Source organism: Lycorma delicatula, chromosome 2 (assembly GCF_047948215.1).
Source record: "Lycorma delicatula isolate Av1 chromosome 2, ASM4794821v1, whole genome shotgun sequence".
Classification (NCBI taxonomy): Eukaryota; Metazoa; Arthropoda; class Insecta; order Hemiptera; family Fulgoridae; genus Lycorma; species Lycorma delicatula.
Window position 1 is genome coordinate 162897948 of NC_134456.1, and position 26370 is coordinate 162924317.

At 31.6% G+C, this 26370-nt stretch overlaps 1 long non-coding RNA gene across 1 annotated transcript; it reads left to right on the forward strand.

The window, feature by feature from the left end:
* The first annotated feature begins 1099 nt into the window (after nucleotides 1-1099).
* LOC142319377 (uncharacterized) lies at nucleotides 1100-20581 on the forward strand. The gene is made up of 5 exons (XR_012755190.1): nucleotides 1100-1442; nucleotides 9899-10144; nucleotides 10334-10513; nucleotides 16746-16859; nucleotides 20342-20581. It is a non-coding gene; the product is annotated as an uncharacterized LOC142319377 (long non-coding RNA).
* The last annotated feature ends 5789 nt before the right edge of the window (nucleotides 20582-26370 follow it).

A 26370-nucleotide genomic window follows, 5' to 3' on the forward strand; every position in this document is an offset into this window, starting at 1 on the left:
TTATAGTTTGATTGTTACTGTTTGAGCAACTTAATATTACTTTGGTTATACCGGAATTATCCTGTTTACTTGTACCGATTCATTGTATCCCATAGAACTTACAAATTATAATAGGGTAGTGTATGATACTGCAATCATTTTTTTATGTACTGTATACGTTTTATATGCAAATTTAACTACAGTTGACATGAAAAATTAAGTAAACCTCCGTGGTAGCGTCTCGGTCTTTCATCCGGAGGTCCCGGGTTGAAATCCCTGTCAGGCATGGCATTTTCACACTACAAAAATTATCATTCACCTCAATCCTCTGAAGCAATACATAACTGTGGTCTCGAAGGTTAAAAAAAAAGAATAGATAAATGGGATAAAAAAAACGAATCCACCGGGTTGGTCTAGTGGTGAACTCGTCATCGCAAATCAGCTGATTCCGAAGTCTAGAGTTCTAAGGTTCAAATCCTAGTAAATCCGGTTACTTATTTACGGATTTCAACCCTAGATCGTGGATTCGGATATCCTTTGGTGGTTGGGTTTCAACTAACCAAACATCTCAGGTCAACCTGCGACTGTACAAGGCTATACAACTTTCTTCATTTACGTTCATACATATCATCCTCCAAAATAATACCTTACGCTGATTCCGGAGGCTAAATAGAAAAAGAAAGGTGAGTAATGACTGACAGCTGTCAACTGAGCCAGCGATCTTCCGATTACTAAATTGAATGTTGACCGTTACACTATGTCATTCTCTTTATTTTTGTTTGTAAAACTTCTTCCATGCAAAAATATGTACCCCCAGTCACACTTATACTGTTTAACTTGATGCAGATCACTCTCGAGGTAGTATCTAATTTAACATCAATAACAAAATTTAACTATTGGGCCATTGTCCGAATTCAAATCCATCAGGATTTATTCTACTTTAACACATTCAATCCTAAGCCCGTGTTTTTCATGGGCAGTCGTATTTAATTATGTTATAAATTTCATACACATAACATTTGTTGTTACGCTTTAATTAAAAAACGGTTCGTTCTTTAATTTATTTGGAATGATTCGTTTGTTTTTATCCGCAACCTGCCGGATATTTTTGGAAATATAGAATATAAACTAATTGTTGGTTTTCGTGTTTAGGGTTAGAAGTGCTTTTGTGGCGTGTTAATTTGGTTGTAAATAAAGTAGTTTTTCTTTGTTAATTATGAAATGTTATTTGAATCCCATTTTTACATAGATTCGGACTCTGAACAAAGTAATAATATTTGAATTAAGGTCTTTTTTGCACAATTTGATCTCTTGAATATCCAGCCTGCTTTTCTCGAAGGGAAAATTTGATAGTTGATGAAGCCGTATGTGGATTTAGAGGCAGGATAAGATATCGTGTTTATGGAGGAAAACTATAGGTGATTCGTCAACCGCATATGTACTTCTATTTGAAATTTACACAGGTAAAAATTACAAAAAAATTTATTTCTCTTTTCCAAAGACTTCTTTCTGATTATCTTTATAATTTTTTTGGGGGTTTTGTGGGCGAAAAACGCTTTAGCGTTATCATCGCCCGGGATTATCTTGACAAGGGAAATACAACATTCACGGACCGGTTTTATAGTTCACCAGCGGTTTATTTTTTATGGCAGTGACAGAGTAAAGCTGGATGTCCTATCAGAAAGAGCTTCTAAAAATAAATTTAGTAAAAAGTCGTTTACATGAGAGGAAATCATCTGTGTGTCAAATGGAAAGACACTAGAGATGTATTAGCCTTATCTTCAGTTCACATAATGACAGTGAAGTACATGTGCATTCTAAAGGGGGCACATGTTAGTTTTTGTTTACAAAAACAAAAAAAAACCGGATGTAATTATCAATTATAGTAAAAATAAAACGGGTGGATAGAAATGACCAGATTGTTAAGGAGTTACATTTTAATACAGACATCCAAAACATATAAAAAGTAACAAATTGGATTAAATGATCGGTGATAAAAAAAAATTGCACAAGTAATTTTAGAATTTTCAGAAATATATTCAATTTTAAGTATTGAAGCATTTTACATTAATAAATTATATCTACATTGGATAATAAAAACATAATAGACCGATAAACATTTTTTTTCCTACAAAGTCTTAGGATTAGTCTATAGAAAATACAAACATAGTTTAACATTTTTTTTTTTTAATATATGAGGCAATATCATCAAAACGCTTTTATACCTGTTCTGCCTGTCAGCTGTCAGTCTCTTGGCCTTCTGAATTTGCATCTTCCACTAGGTTTGAGTAATCAAGGATGCTTAAAGACCAATCTACATGTGCAACATGTAATTATGGCAACCGGTTAATTATGTATTTGTCCATCCTATTAAAAATGTTGGAGCAGCAAATTTTTGAATAGCCGTAGTATTAGTTTCTCCAATTTTTCTATACGAGTTAGCTAATAATTCTAAAAACTGTGTTCTAAAAGTAACCGATACAATGATAATATTTAACAAATAGCAATTATTTTCTCAAAATGAATGAGACCTTAGTAGTAATTAAAGGTAATTATTTTCTTAAGTGCATCGTTGAACAACATTATTAATAGCAATATTACCTTCATTATGGAAATTTAATCATAAACAAATAGATTAGTCGTGTGCTTTAAGTTTGGTTCAAAACAGCAAAGAAAATACTTTTGATCCGATAATTTTTGCCGTATACAAAATGTTTATTTTCTGAAAGAATAATATAATAGACCCAAAATATCCCTGTAAAACAATAACTAAATGTAAAAACATTCGATATTTTATTTTAGATGACTCGTGAGAATTTCTAACATCAACATTAATTTACAAAAGAGAATAGCAAGTCTAATAAACTACACTGTCATTAGAAAATTTAATTTTTGTTAATACTACTAAATGATAACCGCTTAATTTGCTGTAAACAGTTGAGTTTCATAAAATGTAATTAATTCAATGACAAAACGCCCATTTCCTCAAACAAATAATTGTTAGGATATAAACGAATAGTATTCCAGATTTTAATGTAAATTAACTAGGTATTCTGTAGAATACTTTAGCGGAAGTTATACGGCTCAGAAATTGCATATACCAAGAAAAGTAAAATTTCAAAAGTAAAAGAGAAAGATTTTGATACGATAAAGACACAGCTATTACTTTATGTTTTTATAAGGCCAATTTATCTTCAAAATAATCACTGAAACAACTTGAAATTAATATTTTATAAACATAATATGTAAAAGTTATAAAGCTCTGAAATTCATATAGGAAATGTATAAAGATTTAAAAGGGATGAGAATCAAGTATTCCAATGTTTTTCTATGAATGTATTATTTTTCAACAAGTTTTACATGTCTCATTAAAATTGTATAAAATGTGATAGGTTCATCATGGATATTATTTTTTTTAGCGCTTAGCATCAAAATTATAACAGCTCAAACTCTAATTTCTTCTTTCATCGGCTAAACTATAGTGACATACTCATATCGATTTATTAAATTTACAAATAGTAAAATATTTGTACCTACTTTGAACCTTTGAACCTACTTGTACCAAATTAAAGGTTTATCTTCCGTTTTAACTAATACAAAGAAAAAGGTCTGAAATCAACAAAAAACTTTTTTATGAAATTTATATACGAATATGTATGTAGGTATATATGTTCACATCATACTCCTCATCGATCAGATCTAAATTCTATTTTAAAGAACTTCCTCTAATGGTCTCGTCAGTTATGTTCAGATAAATTAACAAGTGCCAGCTTCTGTGGCACAAGTGGTAGCGCCTCGGCCCTTCATCCGGAGATCCGAGTTTGAATCCTGGTCGGGCATGACATTTTCAAATGCTACAAAAACTGTCATTCATCTGAAGTTAGGTATTACTTCAGATGAAGTAATACATTTAAACTATCTAAATGACAATCTGAAGAAATAGGTCATCATTACATTGTCCCTGTCATTGCTTAATACTGAATTATTATAATGACAAATATCCTGATTCCATTCTGATAATCGCGTGAAAAATAATATATTTTTTCATTTCAGACACATTACATTTGATAGCGATTTCATTACATTATTTCTCTGCAATTTTTCTCATTTTTGCATTTCTTAAAAACTTGTTTTTATTTTTACAGGTCTATCCGCAGTTGGAATAAAAATTATGTTAAATGTTTTTAAATAACTAAAAATGAAAATTAGTAAGATAATACCTTTGAGGGTATGTACCCTTAAGTACTTACTATACGAGTGAATAAAAGCGAAGCAAATTTCTTGTCATCTTTAATAAACTTGTGTAGTTTTACACCAGCAGTAATATATAACAAAGAAATAATCTCAAGAAATTCTTTTTTTCATCCTTTCTAAATTTTTCAGCTCGTTCAATAATAAGCGTCTAAAATAGCAACCGATACGCAGTAGTAATTACATTAATTTTATTAAAAAAAAGACGTAGCTACAAAATGCTTATCTGTCCCCCTCCGGCAAATAAAAATAAGTTAGTTCAGAATGGTGAAGACTGCAAGTTTAAACGATTTAAAAAATGGTGGAATCGATGATTAAGGACTATCCATAAAGGGACTAAACATTAAATCCATTACAGTTCAAGAAAAGCAGAAAAACAATGATATTTATGATGAGATTTTGAAGAACGGTGTTCAAAACTAGCATTTTTACTTTCTGTAAATAACACTTTATTAGAGAGACCATGACAAGAAATTTACAGAGGATATCAGATGTTGAATAAACACCAGATGACTAGTAAAGCATATCGGTTTCTTTGAAGAACAAAAGACGTAAAGAATTCAAAAGCAGAATATAAACTGTATACACCAGAGTGCAAGTGTGAGAAAGGATGGGAAATGTAATGGAGATTTACATGTAATGTAAATGCGTACTGTAATATTTTGTTGAACTAAACTGAAAAGAAAACGAGAAGTATTTTGAAAAAGATGAAAGAGCAACATATATTCAAGAAGAGAGTAAACATATATGCAAGAAGAGTAAAATACATTGAAGAGTGTGACACATATTGAGGTCAATATCAAAAGGAGAAGGAACAAAATCGGCAAGAGAATGCAAGGATATGAGCCCGAACTGCAATTTACAAAAGCTGGCAGCTCTCTGAGATTTATCCATTTAATTACATTATTATTAAGAATGTATTCACATATCAGAACATCATCATAAACAATCAAAATCAGTTCTCATTACTGCCATTAAAAGTTTTCATCACACCAAAATCATATAGCCTGTGAATTATATAAGTGTTAAAATATTATTTTAATTTATTATAGTTCGTAAACCCAACAATCGCTACTTTTACTAACAATAATTACCAATGGTCATATTAAAAAATATATTTTTAATCACAACACTTTAATAATTGTATTTTAAGACTTTCAAAGAACAAAAAATTCTCAATTTGATATGCTTATAATTTGTTCCTAATGCGATTTAAAAATTCTGTAACTGTTACCAGAAATAAAGCTAAAATTTCTTGGAAGACTCTCAAAATGATTTAAAGAGATATGTAATAGTCATTTGACCAAATTTCATTTAAATTTACAGCGACCAAATTTACAATAACATGAACTGTGGAATAGCTTGGAAATACTTTAAAATCAAATTATACTTCACATGTTATTTAGAACGACTAAAAGGAATACACTCAGCCCATAAAATGGGTATTTTGTAATCACAAACATTTAAATCAACCGGTTAACTTGGGAGCTCCAAACAACCAGTAACACTAAGATGAAGTAACTAAAAATAACAAAACTGCTAGGTTTTAATTACATTATTTTATTTTACATAGTTTATAATTTAATTTAGGTTTTAGTAACACTTTTTAACTTTAGCCTGAATTTAGTTTGACTAAAAAAATCTAAAAATTGAAGAAAAATTGTCTAAAGGACAAATGATATTAAACAAACAGGCACATTTTCTCCTGAACACATTGCTGCTTTTGGGTGGCAGTATCTGAGAGCTAACTTCACAGTCATATGAATGATGCATGCTCAAGTTTTTGGTTTTGATTTTTCTTGGTAAACCCCAAACCAAATTACAAAATAAATAGATAATTCACAGATGAGTTCCAAAATCTTTAATTAACTTTTCATTTTTATTAGTTAAATTAGATATATTGTAGAATAACTCTAAAGCTTTCTCAGTACTAAAAACAAAATATCACATTTATGAATAATGTGTGCTATGATTTAAGTTGGTAAAATAAATATTAAATTTTAGAATGGTTAATAATGTTGTAAATGCACATGATTTGTGCACATTTTGAAAATTCATTAACTTTGTTCAGAATCAAATATTGAAATTTTTACTGTAGTTTGCTATTGTGGTAAAATTAGATTTCTGTCCCAAGCCTCCCACCAGAGATAAAAAGCCTCAAACTTTCAATAGATTTAAAAGTTTGAATTTAAAAAAAATAATAAAAAAAGAAGGGAACACTTATCAATGTTCTTACTCTAGCTATGTTGAGTATGGTGGCTTATGTAATAAAAAAAATCAATTCGATATGTCAGAACCTTCATTGCAAATTTAAACTGTAAAACAGGAATTTATTTGATATCAAATTTTGGTCATTTTTACTTATTAGACTTATTGAAGGGTTTTAATATAAAGGACCCCAAAAATTAAAGAGAAGAATTTAATGAAAAAGAAATGTTTATTCATAATCCAGTCCAAAAACATTAAAGTTTATGCTAATGTATGCACAGCCAAAAACAACTATGTACTTCTAAACAAGCATGGCCACCAGTCACAAGCAGGCTGGGATAAGAATATAAAAAGACATGTTTTGGAATGCCAATATATTAGGGAATAACTAAAAAGAAATAAAATAAAAAATGATGAAGCAACCAAAAATATTTTGGTTGAATTACTTCATATGAAATGATTTTTCTTTCTAATTTGTCTTAACAGTATCTCTGACTGAAAATACTACTTACTTCTGCATCAAGTGGTACTTCATGAAACTACATATATATATACAACTACAGATATAACGATCTTTTTATAACCACTTAATATAATTTTAGTAACAGTTAACCAGATACTTTCTTTCTTTCTTTTTCCTGTTTAGCCTACCGTAACTACCGTTTAGATAATACTTCAGAGGATGAATGAGGATGATATGTATGAGTGTGAATGAAGTGTAGTCTTGTACATTCTCAGTTCGACCATACCTGAGATGTGTGGTTAATTGAAACCCAACCACCAAAGAACACCGGTATCCACGATCTAGTATTCGAGTCCGTGTAAAATTAGCTGGCTTTACTAGGACTTGAACGCTGGAACTCTCGACTTCCAAATCAGCTGATTTGGGAAGACGCGTTCACAACTAGACCAACCCCCGGTGGGTTAGTTAACCAGATACTAGTTTTTTTCTCAGTTGACTCCCCATCCCAAAGCCTGCATTAAGAAAGCTTTGCTTCAAAATTTTTTATATAAAATAATAAGCAGTGAAATAAAAATGACGAAGGAGCCCGTCATGTGTAACACTTGTGCAACCATTTTTGAATTTATTCGTAGACACTCTGTTGCGGCAACACACTGTTCCTGTACTGTACCAAAAGTCTTTGATTAATTTCAACCCCTGATACACCTTCTGACCACAAAAAACGGATCACTGAATGTTGCTCTTCTTTGGTGCTAACAGAAAGCGGAGCAGCCATGGTTAATAGCAGGGCAGTGATAATGGAAGTAATTAGCATCATCAAATCTGCCCAGACATACAAAACTTAAACCATGCATGCATCATCTACGCAACACGACAGTACCAACATAAACAAAAATATAACTAAATTGCGGATAATAATTGACTTACCCTCCTATTTACATACAGAGAAAGAAAAAATGGACTCTAAAAAGGCTAACCTAAATAAATTAATAATATTTTTATGGGTAATAGACATTTTGTATTATCAATTTTCTTGTTCTTATTTTAGTTTAAAATAAAAAAAGAATGTTAAAAAAATGACAAAAAAAAATTTATATGGTATACATATGTATCACTGCCCACATGGTAAGTGCACTGACTGTGAATGGTCCGTGGTACATATATGGATGTACCAAGGCCTGACTGCCACAGATTTGGTAATAGATGTCCACTTTTGATGGAAATACATTATTTAATGCTTAAGTCTACCAACCAAGTAAAAAAAAAATATTTTTTTTTTGGCCCCAGAGTTGTACCCTATAAAAGGTTAAAGAGTTGAATGAATCTCAGCCATTCAATTCTTGGGTTGAGATATGATGATTGATCAAAATGAAAAAAAAATGATGCAATTGGAAAATCCGTAAAATAATTTTACGCTAGTGAAAATGATTCTAACAAATATGACATCAACATTCAGCCTTAAAGACTCATTACAAGTCTTATTAAAGATCTTGTGCTAAAAAACTCTTGTTATAAAAAAGTTAAAAATCTTACAGTAATAGATTGTTGATTAATGATGCGTCAAAGAATTTGTGGATATTTCAAATAACTTTTCACTTGTTAAAAATAAATATTTTGTTAATAGTCTATTAATTATGATTCTGGCCATCTAAAAATATTCTGCTGTTACCTGCTGTAAGATATTTGTATGCAGTTTATTCAACTTATAAATTTATATTGTTCAAGCTGCAACTTTCTTCTACCCACAGTAAAAATATATAAATGACTTGTATATTTATTGGTTGTTCATAATTAATTTTAGGGTTCTATTATAATGTTTATTTCATAATAATATACTGTATGTTCAAAACTTTTAATGTATTGAGAATTCAAATTATCTACGTCCCGTAAATATTATTACCCTTTTCATTCTCCAGCAGTAATTGACAAGCTTCTTTAGGCACCATTTTCCCTAGAAGCATGTTTCAGTCTTTCACATATTCTGAGGAAAGAGTTCATCGGATTATCAGTTATATTGCTAAAGTTAAGTAGAAAAAATTTCAAATGTGAATGTAAAATATGTAATTCTCCTCTGTTAATTTTATCCATTCATTTTTTGCAAAGTCTTTTTTATAATAGTTATGATATTATGTTTGTCCCAATTTTTATTTCATGTCCTTCTTTTTTTTTTTGGTCTTTATTATCCCATTTTTTCTTTATTCTCTTAATTTACATCCCATAATTTATTTTGGAAATCTCAAAGCAGGTCAGCCCACTTAACTCTTCTAGCTTGACTAATACCTGTTCTATGTGCACGCCTGGCTTCATTAAGTGTTCCTCTAGCTTGGAGGATGCCTGGACAGTCACCAGCGCTAACAATCTCTGTAGTCGCCTTCTTACTCTGAGGCACTGGCTATGTAGTTTCAACTGGATGACTCAGCGGGAGCCTCTGCAGCCTATCCACAAACGGGTGACAGAGACGGGCTCGTACTTGGCCTAAAGCTGTCGCCTTGCAAAATTTCACTGTGAAATACCCACTGGTCACACGTGAACCGTCCACCGACCACGATCACATCGATGAACCGGCCAGTATATCCTCCCACCCTGCCACAACTGAGAACACACATCTATTTAGATATATTTCTAACTAAACAAAAAATATTGTTTGGCAGCTTCTTTCTAAGTTTTTGTTTGTTTACGGTATTATTTTTTTTCTCATGTGATCTTTGTTCTTCAGTAAATGTATTGCATTTTACCATCAGTAGTATATTTTATCAAATTACAAAAGAATTCTATGATAAGTTTAAATAAACTTCATTAAGAAATACAGAATTGATTGTATAAAATATTATAATCCAGATAATTAAAATTCTGCAAAAAAAAGTAAAAAGATTTTTTCAGTACATTATGAATCTTTTTTTTAATAAATTACAATAATAAATAAATAATCCATGTAGAATTCAAAGTTTGTTATCAATTATTATTATTAATATTATTATTACTATTATTCTGTTTCAGAGGATTTGAACCAATTTAGTAAAAAAAATTGCTTCATGTATTTTGGGAGAGAGGAAAATACAAAATTAATTTTTGACGTTGCCAGGGGAATTAAACAACCTGATAGATTTTCCAAGTTAATGTGGGATAAGGCAATTAAGATAAATTTCGTTGAACTTTTAATGGAGAGATAAAATTTGAATCTAAATATAAATCCTGATCATTTTCTGAAATTAACTGATAAATTTATGTAACTAATACATACAGGTATGTTCACACCTTACTTTTGCACTTAATCTTTATCGCTACTGATTTATTGCATTTACCTTGTTCTTTATATCTAACATTTTAGCTTTAGTATTCTGTAACATCTGAAGAAGGTACTGTGTATCTAAATACTGTCACGTCTGAATAAAACAAGAGAAAATTAAAAATATATTTCTTTTCATTTTCCAGTTTTTTATTATGGATTTTCACCAAGTAAAATCATCATCTGTCAATGATTTCCTCACATTTGGTTTTCAACCAAAAGTACCTTACACTAAAGATAAATGAAACCTAGAACTGACAGTAGGAGCGCATCAGCCAGGAAAGTACAAGTCGCAGACATTAGGAACTGGATACTTAATAATAAAGGTAAGATAGAAAAACTCAATAGTGAAACGAATATTTTAAGTCCAAAAAGCAAATATCACCCTACAAGCAAGAAACTATTTTGAAATGGAAAATACTTTTATTCCTCTAAATCTCTTGATGAAACTACCACATTGTTTTTTTTAATTTTATGTACAAAAATGACAATTTTTGTTTTTCTAGTAATTATTTGTATCACAATATTATATTTTTACTAATAATGGACTTAAAATAATTTGGCTCAATTAACTTCAATTTGTTTTTTGGCTTGGGAGTAAAACCAAAGCATCAAAAAGTGTTTTATTTTTTAGGTATTTCTATTTCAATATAATCTTTCACGTGCTGGTTATAAAATTTTATATTTTTAAAGATGCATAAACAAAAAGTAATGGAGTAATTGAAAGTTATGATTATTTAAATTATGGTATGCAGGTTTTCTCTAGAAAGTAAGATTAGTAAAAAGAATATAAATAAATACAAAATATTATTTAAATTGAACAAGATAATAAAATAAATTGCAAAGAGCAATAATAAGAAAACAAAATATTACGTCAAATTTTTTTTGTTGAATAATGTATAATTTTCATTGTGAGAATTTTCTTAAAAAAGGTAGCCTACTAGTCTTATTGAAACAAGCGATTTTCTATATGATTTATTGTAAACTCGTTAATTTTAACAATATCCACAACAAAATAATAATACTGTGTTTAGTAATAATCTTATGTCCATTCACAATCTGAATAATCGTGATTAATATTCTCAGATGTTGGTATACTTCTGAAATATAGATATTCTTCATCTATCCATTTTAGATCAGTATATAAATCTTCATACTTTTGTTTACTTATGGGCATTTTATCTCTCACAATTGACAGGAAATCAAGAAAAATTAAATTTTTTCCTTGTATTTCTTCTCAGGTCAGCTTTTTGAAAATATTTCTCAAATGAAGTCTTGTAGAAATATACACCATGTTTACTCTTACTGCCTGGATCCACATCATGTCTGTATTCGAGCGTCTTGCTCTGTTAAATTATTAAAAATAAAATGTATAATACTTTTTATTTAAATACAGTATTTTATATTTATTTTATTAAATTAAAATTTTCATCCTTGTGTAATAAAGAATTAAAATCTTTAAAATCAGCAACAGCCATTCTTTCAATGTGGATATTCTTTCCACCTTCTTTAAAAATTTTCCCCAATCAGAGCATGTTATTTCCTGGGTTTTAATTGTTTTTTTCTTCTTTTTGATTATGCTGTGATTGTATTAACATTTGCACGAGTGTGCCCAGGCAACAATATTTGTGGTTGATAACTTGTAAATTTGTAAATTTTTCTATTAATTGCATGTACATTATAATCATATCGTGTTTTTTATTTTGGCTCGAACAATTATTTATCAGACCAGATATTAAGTTCATTTATATCATCGTGCAAATATTTCCCTGCTCATTTTAAGAAGCACGATGATATTTCATTAATTCTACATCCTGTAGTGGTTTCATCATAATCATGCAAACATCTGTTGTTTTTGGATCATCATTGTGAAATTTAATGTCCATAACTTTCTTGAGATAAATTGATTGATTGTCATAAAGGAACGGGATAGGCTAGAGTTTCTGTAAATCCACCATTAAAAGTTGGCTTCCTGGCCTTTTTCCATCACAATTCCTGTCTTTAGCTTTCAGTTTATAGCATTTATCAGCCTCGTCCAAATGAGTGTATTTCTTTTGTAACAAAGAAGCTCTTTCTTCCAGTGGTCGCTTTAATTGACGAATTATACTCTTTATTAAAAACTTTAAGGGAAAGCCATTCTTTTGCCACCTCATTACTTGATTTCCATTTTGATCACACGCATATGTATAAGAAAAACCACTATATGTATATTTAATCCACACCCAAGATATTCTTTTTGTATTCTCTCTCGACTATAATGGCTGTCGTAAGCTGGGTATTTATCTTATGAGCTTTTATTGCTTCAATAATATAGTTTGTGGTATTTTATTAGATGGTGCATGTTTGCCTTTCTTATCACATGACAACATACTGCTTTCAGAAACCTTTTTCAAAACTATCTTCACCACTGGCATACTTATTCGTAGAGTACTTAAAAACATAGACTGACAGACATGTATTTTTTTATTTAAAAATGAGAATTTATACAGGAACTTTCATAATGTTCGTACGAGTTACAAAAATTCAGTACAAAAAAAGTATTTCATTAACCTAAATGAAAGTTGTACGAGGTGATGCATCGACTCAAACAGTTTTTGTTAAAATCTATTATAAATGTTCGATATGTGCTGCTCTGGTGACACGGCACACGTCAACACGAAAGTCTAGCTCTTGCCATACTCGTTCTAACATGTCATTTTTGATAGAGTTGATTGCATTGATTATGCAGTTTTTTACCTCGGCGACATCGTGCGGCATCGGCAGGATAAACACCTTATCTTTCCCGTAATCCCAAGAAAGAAATCACGTGGCGTGAGGTCTGGTGATCTTGGTGGCCACAGCATAATGTGTTTGTTTTCTTCAGATGCACGTTCTCTCTAGCGCCGAGGTAATGTTGTGTTAAGGTACTGTCAAGCCTCGTTATGAAAACGGGCAGGAGAACCATCTTGCTGAAAAATGAAGTCGTTGAGTAGCTGAGGCATAAGCCATAATTGTAACATATCCAGGTATATCATGGTGGTTACTGTCTTTTCCATAAAAAAGAACGGCCCATACCCTGCCTCACGAAAGATCGCACAAAAAAACGATTACTTTTGGAGAATCCCGAATGTGTTCCACATAAGCGTGTGGGTTTTCAGTTCTCCAATCTCGCATGTTATGACCGTTTACTTTGCCGCTAATATGGAAAGTAGCTTCATTGCTGAAAATTATTTTCTTTACAAAACTTTCATCTAACAACATCTATTCCTGTAACTGTAAACAAAAATCGAGCCTATGTGTTTTATATCCATCAGAAAGACGCTGGATTATTTGAAGATGGTACAGGTTGCATAATAAAGGTTTACGGAGAACTCTCTGCAATGTTGTTTTCAGAATTCCTAATTCTCTGCCTGCAGCCGCAGTCGATTTAGACGGGCTGCAAATGAAACATACATGGACACGTTCGACATTGACTTCTGAGGTTGATGGACGACGGTTGATTTTCACTTGCACAAGCAACCGGTTTCACTGAATTGTTTATACCATGCACGAATTGAAATGTCACTCGGTGGCTCCTTAGGAAATTTCAACCGACACGCACATTGCACAAAAATTACTGACTTTGACAAGTGAAATTCTAACACGCAAAACGACTTCTCGCTTCCCGTGGCAGCCATTTTCTCTACTGTCGACGCCTAGCGAGCAAATGGTTTACTAACTGCCTAGTGTATGTGGAAAAAACTATTTGAACTACTCTTTCGTACAGTACTTGTTTTATTCTTATGAGTGAAATAGTTTTTTGTTAATGAATTTTTGAAACTCTGAAGAACATTATGAAATGCTCTGTATACATTTGTCATTTTCCTTTGATCCTCTCTACTACAATTTCGCATTCCTCTTCTGGGTACTGGTCCTGATGAATAAATTTTTGATACAATGTACTGTCTTTTCATATCCCAAGACTTGTCTTTAGACTAAAATTTATCAAATATTTTTCCTGTCAGCCTCAATTATCAACGAGAACGTTTCATTCTGAAATCCTGTTTACAGCCAGACCCCGTAACACAACTTGCTACTAGCTTTCCCGTTGAAGAACATTACCTCACAAACATTACCTTTTCTGACATTTTAATCCAAAAAGTAGCATTTCTTTTTCTCTTTCATATTGTCCTACATTTTCTTTAGGTTCATGACCTACATGATGACCCATATCAGAATTGGAATATGGCACAAATTTCTTAATGTTTTCAATCTTTTCATTAACTAGCGTTACATGAGACACCACAAGCTCTTCATGGCTTTTACATGGTAAACACTTTTAATTTTCAATAAAAGAGATATCAGAGCCTGCCAGTAGATTAAAGCTACTGTAAGGCAAATAATTGAGATCACCAATCAAATCATCCTCTGAAGTGAATGATTGTATTTCTTGAATACCTTTTAATTCATAGCCAATAACCCATTTTGTCATATGTGAAATACATCAGACTTCACTGGTATTCGGACTACTATCGAACTGAATCATGATTATTGTTAATAGCCTAATTTTGTTTCCAGAATCATTAAAGCAGTCGCTGTTATCTGTCTTCAAAAATGCATACACCTTTTTCACTTCATCACCTTCATCAGTAGAAGAATGTACTAAAGGGAAATGCAGCTGTTTTTCCAATTTTTTTCCCATTTTCCCAAGTGTTTGCAATAAAACGTAAACTAAAGTTAATCAACTGCTGAAAGATTAATACATTATTTGATCTTGAAGTCCAATTAACTGACTGCATGATTCGGGCTGTTTTTTCTTGCATCTAGTAGTTCTTTAATTGATGTAGTTCTATTTTAAATTCATTAGAAGTGAACGCTATCTCATTTAGAGTTTACAGCTACGTATGAGGTGTTATTGTTTTTTAATGGTATTTTTTATCACTTGTAAATCAACAGTCTTGTTGATGATTACAGGCTTATTTTGAAAAGCTAACCTAACTTTCTAACATAACCTAGAACAATGACTTGCAATAACTTAATATGATTACGAAATGTAACTAATTTTATTTATCCTTATTATTAGTTTTTTAAAAATTATTTCAATTATATATAATTAAGACCCCTGGTAGTAAGACATACAAATAAGAAAATGTAAGGTTACGGTTAAAAAAAATTAAATCGATATGATATAAATATTCTGTGTCTACAAAAGTTCATGTTAAAACTACCACTAAATAATTAAAACTTTGGTGGATCAAATCTTTTAATAGCTTAAAAAGCTTCTCATCAGCCTGAAGAGGTGTTAGGTTAGAATGTTTACTTATTAACATTTTAATAATTAAAGACGATAGTAATAACCTTTCCTTTTGTCCAAAGCAGTTCAGATAAGAACTAATTTCATCTTTTTTTGCCATCTATTCATGACTAATTATATGCATAAACAGCTAGGTTAGATACTGCATTAATTCAAAACATAACTGCAATAGTGGTGGTCCTAACACAACCTCTTTTTAGGACAAAAGTGATAGAATAGTTATGTCCCTAGTGAGTACTGGACTTAGGAAAGGAATATTATATTTTGCTTTGAACCAACCAAACGTAACATATCATAGTTTAAATCGGTTTATCTTACTGAATGGACATAAGGTATTTTTATGCTTTTATTTTTAGAGCTCTTATTTTGATTCTGTGTATTGGTGGATTGTGCTGAATTTTGTTTATTCTTTTGGAAAATACACACACGCATGCACGTGCACACACACATCTTTTTAATCCATTTCTTTCTGCTTCTGTCTCTCTTTTAGGTGCTTCCTATTATCATTGTATTTCATGCACTATTTTTTTTCATGCATGTATTTTTTCTATAAAGTATCAATATTCCAATTTTAATTTGTTACTTCATCAAGAAAAAGCTTCAGAAACAATCAAGTAGTCGTGAAACCACATTTTGAAAATTACGACTACAGATCTTTACCTATGGGCCAGATTCACAGCGTTAAAAATATCCTTTGATATGAAGAGGTCTTCTTAACATATTACAGTAATAATAATTGTATTTAGTGAAATTTTATAAGGATTGTAATCTGAAAATTTGTAGTGTAATCTGAAAATTTATGAATCGGATTAGTATTTTCTAAATGAATTGGCTGGAAAGAATTTTCCAATTCTATAAAATTCTTTCATCCTTACCTCAGAATCATGTAACATTAGAATTTTTGGTTTTACAATACGATCTCATTTTATTTATTTTGATGAAGCTGTTTCAATTTTTCATATCTATAATGATTATTATTATTAAACAATATCTGGAGTTGACAAACATAGTGTTAGGTGAAAATTATATTTTTACTGGATTGGAGCAGTACAAATCTCTGAGGAAATGAAACATAACCGATCGTTACAACAGTTGAAAACTTCCTTTTTGTAATCAGTTAGTGGTTTAATGTGATAAAGTAAAAAATGTGCGTGTAAGAAATTAATCTTAACATTGTTATTTTAGTACTTGTACTTTAAAGTAAATTGCTCATTGTTATTTATTTTTTTGAGTATGTAGTATAGATTAAACGGTATAATGAATTATTGTTTGATTTTTATTTTTAGGTATTTCTGCATCATCTTACTCCTCTTCAAACACTGTCAATGTTTACTGCACTCTGGCTGACAATAATTGATTTTATGGATAAATATATGCATGCAGATAAAAGTGATCATTTGGTAAGTGAAAAATTAAACTGACTATCAGTTTTCAGGCTATGAAAAACAAAAAAAAAATGAAAAAAATTACTTCAAATTTATATTTAGAAGAAAGACTACCTAAAAATTAAGCTTTTCTACATAGATTTGAAATATGTACAAAGAAGAAGAGTGCATTAAAAGGATTAATCAATTTCTTGTTTTGCACTACCTGTACCAGTTTTTTTTTTTGGGTGGTAAATGTAGAACATTGATGTCAAAAGGAACCAGTCACCATTGCTTTCTCTAAAAGTATTAATTTTTACTGCTCTGCTGATCTGTGGTTCGTGAGCAGAGTGAAAAAATGATTTTATGGCTCATACTGTATTTGAATGTCATGCTGATATGTAGTTTTGCTCAGTGAAGGCGCTGAGAATCCTATTTTCACTCCCCAATTTATCTAGTAAGCCTGTCACTGTAGCTTAATAGTCATGAAAAGATTGAGATTGGCTGCTAAAGTACGATCAACTTATCATTCCTATGGATGTGATATCAGTAGGTTAATGGTCAGTCGATGGATGTAAACTCACTATTCAAAAGTAAAAAATTTTTATATGAAATAGATTGTGGAAAAATGTACATGAAACCAAACTTGAAGTAAATTTGGTATTCTATTCTTTAATTTTTGAATGGATTAATGAAATGTAAAACCACAGGGTGAAATTCCGTATTTAATAAATGCTTTAATTGAATTCCCAGAAAATTGTTCGCTTAAAAAATGAGTAAAAGAAATTGAAAACTATTTTTTTATAACTGAGGGACTGATATTGAGTTTAAAATACTCAGTCGGCATACTCTGGGATAACTTATTAAAATAAAGACCACCTAAATACTCAATTAACCATCTAAAAATTTCATCGCGTCAGATTGCTTTCAAATTGTTTTAGTTGAGAAAGCTCTTAATTTAATTAATTTTTTACATATTGTTGTCTAACCGAATAAATGTGTTAGGATATTAGGATTGAAATACAGAGAAAGAAAATTTGTTTAGAATATGTATAAGAATTCGGTAGCTGTGATAAGATTAGAGATCTAGAAAGGTAAGCTGAAATTTAGGAAGGCCAGAAAACCTTTTCTCAGACATGTTAGTCTTATCACCTTTCCTATTCTTTTTATGTTTAAAAGAAACAATTGAAGGAGAAATTTGATAACAATCAAAGGAAAGAAATAGAAAAATTAAGATACCAACAAGAAAGAAAATAAAGATGTTGAGATTCAATATTGATATTGCTTAAACAAGAAACCAGAAATTCTTTCCGGCTAATGGTGAAATATACATTCTGATATGATATTTTGAGAAGATGAGCACTTTTTTACTGCATAGGAGGAGCGCAGATTTTGAAGTGCTAGATCTCCCTTGGATCTCTGAATTACTCTTGAAGCAGACTGTTTTATTGGATACTTTGAATCCCAGTGCCACGTTTGCTGTCTTCTTAAATTCTGAAAAGGCTTACAAATTGACTTGCTGAATAGATATGCTGCGAATCTTAAAAGAATGGGATGTAGATGCAATTTTCTGGGCTTCATAGTAAGATTCCTTGAGAACAATGTTTTTAACTTCAGAACCATTTACACTGGAAAATGTGCCTTAAAGTACTGATGTTCTATAATTTTATTTTCTTTGGCTGTAAACAACACTATAAAATTTATTAAAAACCACCTTCATGTGTTCATTATATGTAAATGATTTAACAGCCTACATCCATCGGCAGCTGCAAAACGTTTGCTTCAAAACTTCATTTATGAACGAGTCATAAGGTGAAATTATCTAAATTAACAAAAAAATCTCAGTATCACTCTACATAAATTTAGGTCTACTTTATGAATGCATTGCCTGAATTAACCGTGTAAGAGAACTCAAAATTCAGTGTTTAAAACATTTTGATAGGTTAACAAGTAACAGCATAATATTTACAGTAACAGCTTTTGGGGTGCAGATGAAATGTGTACTTAAATTTTACTGAATCTTGGTAATGTCTAAATTCGATTAGTAGTTTACTCCTCGGAGTGTACAATTCTTGGGATGTTGGATCACCATTCGTAAAATTTTATTTGATTTGCTACCGGATCATTCCTGTCTAGTCAAATAGTAAGCACTTTAATGATGAATGGTGAGCCTTTCCCTCTCTGGTTGAGTCTGACCAATAATAATTTACATGCATCATAAAGGGACAATCTTAGCATCTTCTGTGTGATTTTGTTTTTATTTTAATCCACAGATTCCCATTTAATTTAGTTTTACGATTATTCAAGCTCAGGGAATGTTTGTTTTATCTTTCCTTAGTTTGAAAAACTACATGCTACATTTACTGTTCATTAGTATATTTACTTAGGTGATTAGTTATAAGAAAAACAGACAATAAGCGTGTAGTATTATTACAGAATTTCTGCAATAAAGATACTTCTTTATAAGGTGAAGCGATTTACATTGATGGATTTAACCAGAGCACTTACATTAGATGTTCCTTTATGGCCTATTTTCTCGAATACAGATTTTATGTATTTGTCTTACTGGTGCAAGCATACCGGAGACATGTCATATTCTATCTTTCAAAAAAATATATATACTGTAGTTTGAAATAAGCTCTACTTGAGAACGTTGATACAAACATATATCTAAAAAACATTTTGTTATTGAGTTACAGCTAGTGAACGATTTTTCCTGTATTTCAGTTTTCCTGGTGAAATGAGTTCATACTGAAACTTTCTGGTGTTAAACCAGATGGTTTTATATGACTTTTAACCTCAAAAATAAAATAAAATTGATCACAGAACTGCAACTCTTGCAGTTTTCATAATATCCAACATAAAACAGAAAAAATAGCTCTATATACATGCATGTATCTTCTTAGAGCCATCTCTTAACCTAAGTTGACCGTCGTAAACTATTCTTAATTTTAGGTGGCTGCTGTAAATAAATAAATGAAGAACTTAAATCTTCAGTCGTTAAAACTTTTCTGAAATATAATGACGGAAAAAAATATGTTGCTGTTAAAATATATTAACAAATTTTAATATAACTTTTCAAGAAATTTGAAGGAAACTAATTGGAAAACAGTTATTTACTTTAGTTCTAGAAGTACCGTTATTCAAATATCAGTTTGATAAACATAATTGGTTTGTTATACGTGTGTGTTATTTTATTGGTTTGTTATTTTGTGTGTGTGTGTGTGTGTGTGTGTGTGTGTGTGTGTGTGTGTGTGTGTGTATGTGTGTGTGTGTGTGTGTGTGTGTGTGTGTGTGTGTGTGTGTGTGTGTGTGTGTGTGTGTGTGTGTGTGTGTGTGTGTGTGAGTGATTGTGTGTTGTTTCTTATACAATTATTTATTTTTTAGTATAATGTAGTATTTAGTACGATTCAGTATAATTATTTTATTTACTTATATATCTATTGTTCTGTATCTACTTTTATTATAACTTATGTTGTGTTCATGAATTAGCTTTAACTTAACGGTTTTATTTACAGGAATATCAAGCATGCCATTATTGTTAACCACTAATCTGCTGGAGAATTCAACTTTACCTACAGTACCTGTATTAGCACCACCAAACGTCAATAATTATAGATATTTTTAATGCAACTTAGTTGTTCAAAGGTTTTTATTGTAAATTCGAATAATGCATTAAGCGACAGAAACTGTAAAACAATTTTGAATGTAATTATACATGATGGTGTCTGAATACAATTATATAATTTTTTAAATGATTTTGTCTATATTTTTTAAATATAACACACACACATACACTTATATATTTGAAACATTTAATATTTTTAAGTAGAAGTGATTCTGTCAGAAAAGAATATGTATACAATCTTAAGTTATAATTCATATTTATCTTAAACTATTTCAGTGACATATTGTAGAGGTTATGATAATGATAAAGTTATTAAGCGGTAAATGTTATCTATGTACGATTCATTTTCTTCTATGGAAATTTACATAATGCTTGTAATGTATATCGCATTTATGTTGTATAGTAAATTATGTTCGCTTAATCTTTATTATAATTATCGAAACTAACCTGATAAAAATATTTTTAAAGTTACATTTGTTCGATGCAAGAACTAGGACCGTCGCCTGCACTTTTACTTTACCTAGAAAGCTGTACAAAGATTTTCAAGATATTTCTCAATTAAATATATTGTGTTACAACAGAAAATTAAGGCGGGATTATATACCAATACTTTTGTGTACCGATAGATATAAAGAATAGATTTTTTAGCGGTCCTGATTTCAGGGCTTAAAAATTGATGCGCATTAATTTCATTTGTGCGATTCATCTGGAAAGGGTCATTATCAGGTATTATTATTTTCTCATCAGATTTCCTACCAAAATGTGAAAGTTTTTTAGGGTTATTTACCAGTCAGTGGCTTTGTTCTCTTTTGACTTATATGTGATTCTGCATTACTGAATCTTTATAGATAAGAAAAAAAAAACATCTCTACTGCACCTTTTGTTTAATACCTCTATGTGGACAAGGATGTCCTGGACACCTGCACCAGTAGAAGGAGATGAAGAACAAAAAAAAATTATTTATTTAATTTTTTGTTGGCAATCCACTTTTGCATAAAACTTCAGATACTTCAGGCTTATATTCTCCAAAGGAAGGAGATTTGGCTAGAAATATATATATTTAACGTTGGAGTAAAATACAATGGTGCAATGCAATTTTTTCTCTGAGATCACTCTTGCAGAAATATGATATTATGGAGTCTACTAAGCACTCTGATAAAGTCCGATAAAATTTTATCAGATTTACTAAAAATTTTAAGGTCCAAAAGGATTTCTATGACTTTCGTGCTAAGAGCTTTTGCAAATTCGAAATATCAAAGTTTTTGCCCCACCATCATGGGTTACTGTCGATATATTTGGAATTGTTTTATGGCTTTTGGGTATTATAAGAAAATCTTTGAATTTAAGAAATGGAAACGGTTTTAGAACTGCACGCTTTTTGTACAGGAAAAATTGTTAAAAATTTTAGCTTTGTCTTATCTAGCTTTTGCTCTATATTAAGCTAATTCAGAGACTGCCACTGGATTGTTCCAGCTATGCTTCTAGACAAGGCACTAGTGTTCGAATTAGGTTTTAAAAGATCTTTGCTTAATTAAATGAACGCAAACAATTAAAATCATGCATGCTGTTCGTACTTGTTGTAAATAAATATTACCTTTCAAAACCCGATTTGAACACCTACATTGCAACCAGTGGTAGCAACACAACATTCAGAAGTCCCATCAATCTCTAAAGAAACCGAGTTCCACCCCTCAGTCATAACTTGAATCTATTAAATTCTGCTAAAGTTTAACTCGCGGTATAATTTTTCCAGTCGGTTCTCCATTTGTGCAAACAGCTGGGTGGCTGCAAAATATCTAGATTACAACTGATCTGGCCAACAATTTTGAGAGTTTTAAGGTAGGTCTTGCAGAAATGTTTGTACTAGTTCTCTCTCTATTACCTCCCGCATTCAAATACTGTTTGGGAGGATTAGGTAGAGTAGAGGGCTCAAAGCTTGAATTATAGAATTTATTAAATACTACATATTACAACCGCATAATTTAAACACATGTATAGAATTTTAATCATAGGGAGCAATAAAATTATTTGTTTTTCATTGCTAATCCTCTGTTAAAATTTGTGTATATTATATTCCAACATTTAAAAAAATGTTTGGAACTATATCAGTCAATTTTTTGATTTTTTTTTTCTTTTGTTTACTTTTGCGTATAACAAAACGTTTTTACATTTTTTGTGATTGGTTTCTTTTTTTTATAAAACAATTACAAGAAACTGAGCTGTCTGAGTATTCTCATCATAACCATAATTTTCTATTTTCTTTTTACCCAAAGAGTGCTACGCTGTCATATACGGTCAAATCAGCAGTGCGGATCCTGCAATGAACTTAAAAAACTTGTTCAGATGCTTTCTGATCAAGTAGCTTCACTTACAGCCACTATCTCAGAGCTGACAAAGATGAATAAAATGTCTTTCGTCGCAGTTAGTGAATCCAACAGTGTGATACACACGAAAGTCCCTGCTCCCAAAATCGTACCGGCACAAGTAGCGACTATCACAGCTGGCAGTAAGCCACCTAATAAGCTCCCCGTAAAGGGAACCCACATAACCACCCCCCCTGGGATGTTAACTGCAGCATCCCATTCAAATAAATCTCCTCCACCATCACCTCATATACTGGAGGATATGGTTGAAGAACCACCCGACCCTAGGGCATCGGAGTTCTTTAAAATAAAAAATACAAAAAAGAAAAACCGAATCACGTACAACTAATTTTTATATAATTTCTGAAATTTTTTTATTTATTTTTTTTACACTTATGAACATTATTCAGTGGAATGTTAGAGGTATTCGGTCCCGCATTGAAGATATTAGAGTACTAGCGCACACACATGATCCACTAATTATGTGTTTCCAAGAGACTCACCTTCTACAACATGACCCAATTACACTCGGAGGATACTTCTGTGAGAGATACGACTGCCTAGTAGACAGTAGGGAGTGTGGTGGAGTAGCGATTTTCATGAAGAATAGGGTGTCAGCTACAAGAATTCAACTAACCACTGTCATTCCTGCTATTGCAGTAAAGGTCTCTATTCCCTTCAAATTGCATATCTGCAATCTGTATCTCTCACCGAACACTGAGTTCAGTGCTTTAGATGTCACAAAAAATCCTCACGCAAATACCATCTCCATCGTTAATAGTAGGAGACTTCAATGCCCATCATATTTCCTGGGGCTCAACCTTCTGCTCCACTCGAGGAAATATGATAAACAGATTGAGACAAGACTTTGACCTTTGCCTACTGAATAATGGATCACACACATTCATGTCCTTATCAACTGGTACTGTATCTAACCCTCATCTTTCCATATGCTCACCGAATGTGCTCCCTCATTTTAATTGGTCTGTTTGTGATGACTTTCACGGCAGTCTACACCAAAACCAATTATTATTGGTTTCGGTGTAGACTGCGAGATTAAAAGAAGGCCACGGAGATGGATTGTTGAAAAGGCAGATTGGAACGGTTACCATAAAGCATTCCAATCTCAGTATGACGATGGAGCGAACATCCTCGACCAATATTCTTCTTTTACGTCCATGATACTTGAGAATGCCAAACATGGGGTAATCCTAGACGTCCTTTCGTTCCATGGTGGAACGATGATTGCAAATATGCTATTAGGAATCGACGGCAGGCAACTACGCAAATTTAATCGTAGGCCTACAACAGAACATCTAAATTTATACTGCAGGGCTAGAGCGGTGTGCCGTCGAGTATTCTTGGACACTAAGAGGAATTCATGGATGAAATACGTGAGCACTATCTCACGCACTACTCCCACATCTACTGTATGGAAGAAAATTCGTCCAATTTTCGGATCACCGAAACAATCTATTCTCGTTTTTATTGATGAAGGAGAACTACTTTCATCACCCTCAGAAGTGGCAAATAGTCTAGCAAAATCTTTCCGCTAGGTGTCTCTCACCTCATCATATAATAACGATTTTCAACGGTACAAGATACAAATAGAAGTATTATCTTTAAACATTGGTGATTCAGTTGGTGAATTAAGCACTCCGTTCGTATTTAAAGAATTGTTACATGCACTTAAAAACTCACGGGACACTTCCCCTGGACCGGACAACATTCGCCTTTCCATGCTTTCACACCTTCCTAATTCGGCACTACAACAACTTTTGAATATTTTCAACGGTTTATTCTCCGAACAAGTCTTCCCACCCGGCTGGTCAGAAGCATTTATTATACCAGTACCAAAACCTGGTAAAGACCAAACCAACCCCTCAAGCTACCGCCCTATTTCATTAACAAGCGTTTTGTGTAAAATAATGGATAGAATGGTAAACCGCAGACTTACATGGTACTTGGAGAAACATGGCTTTCTATCTCCAGAACAGTGTGGTTTTCGACAAGGACGATCTTCCATTGACCATTTAGTGTCACTAGAAACAGCCATACAAAACGCTTTCCTAAATCGGCAGCACCTCGTCGCTATCTTCTTCGATATAAAAAAGGCGTATGACACAGCCTGGCGACGTGGTATTCTTAACACTCTCAAAGAATGGGGAATCAAGGGCAATATGCTTGCTTTTATCCGGGGATTTTTAAATCACCGAACGGCTCGTGTTCGTGTGTATGATTCGCTCTCAGATAGTGTCATCTTGGAGAATGGAGTGCCCCAAGGTAGTGTATTGAGTGCCATCTTATTTTCTTTAGCCATAAACGCTATTACCAAATGTGTGCAGGCTCCTGTTTCATGTTCTCTACTTGCTGATGATTTTGCTATCTATATTGCAAGCCGTTCAACACCTACAGCAGAGAGACTACTGCAGAACACTATTTCTCACCTTGAAGCTTGGTCCAGGATTACTGGTTTCACATTTTCATCCGAAAAAACAAAATGTGTAGTTTTTCTCGGCTATGAAACCCTTCTATTACGCAAATTTTTCTGAACGGAGAGACTATTACTATCTACTTGCGTCAAGTTTTTAGGTTTATTTTTTGATAGCCGTCTTACTTGGGCCAAACATTTAAAAGAATTGAAAATGTTCCAAACTACTAGATATGATGCGAGTCCTTACTAACACCAACTGGGGAGCCGATAGGTCATGAAGTAAGGACGAAATGGTAATGGCAGAGACATTTAATAAATAGGTTCTCATAAACTGAATGGGAGAAGCTGAATATGACTGTAATGTAAGGTGTTTGTGTTTTTTAATAGCTGATATTTTTAATAATGTTAATGTAATTATTGTAGACTGGCTTATTTGTAATGCTCAAGCTCTTATGGCAATTGTTCTTTGACATAGGACTGTGATGGAAATCCAGTAAAAAGGGTAGCTGTATCAAGCCCTAATTCTTTGAATTAGATACGAATGCTTGATGTTCTGAAGGAATGTAAATTATAGCATTATAATATATGATCTTTCAAATTCTATTGCAATTTCTCAGGGCAATAATCTTAATAATAATGATAATCTTGCGTAATACTATTTCAATATTTTATAGAACCAAACATGTTAAAAGCACACTTAAAAACTTGTGTTTGTTCTTAGTTGATTAAACATGAAGATTTATGAGACTCAGTAAAACACATAATCACATCAGTAAAACAGATAAGTCAAATGTAATTACTTTTTTATTGTTTTAAAAGGTGCTGTAAAAATAATTTTGTTTATTAAACATTAATGCGATCCAATGTAAATTCCCTGCATTAAACAATATTAACAAATGCAAATATAAATTTAATAACTTATTCAATAAATATCTTATTTTGTTACATGTTTTATTCGCTAAAAAACTTAGAGCAGCATTCTTTATTGAAAAAAGTACATCCAAAAATAAAAAAGCCTTTATTTTGCCTATCATTGAAACTTGTCTGTATAGTAAACATTATTATTCATGAATATATTTTTTTATTAATGAAGATGTATTTTTATTTAAGTGAAACACATCT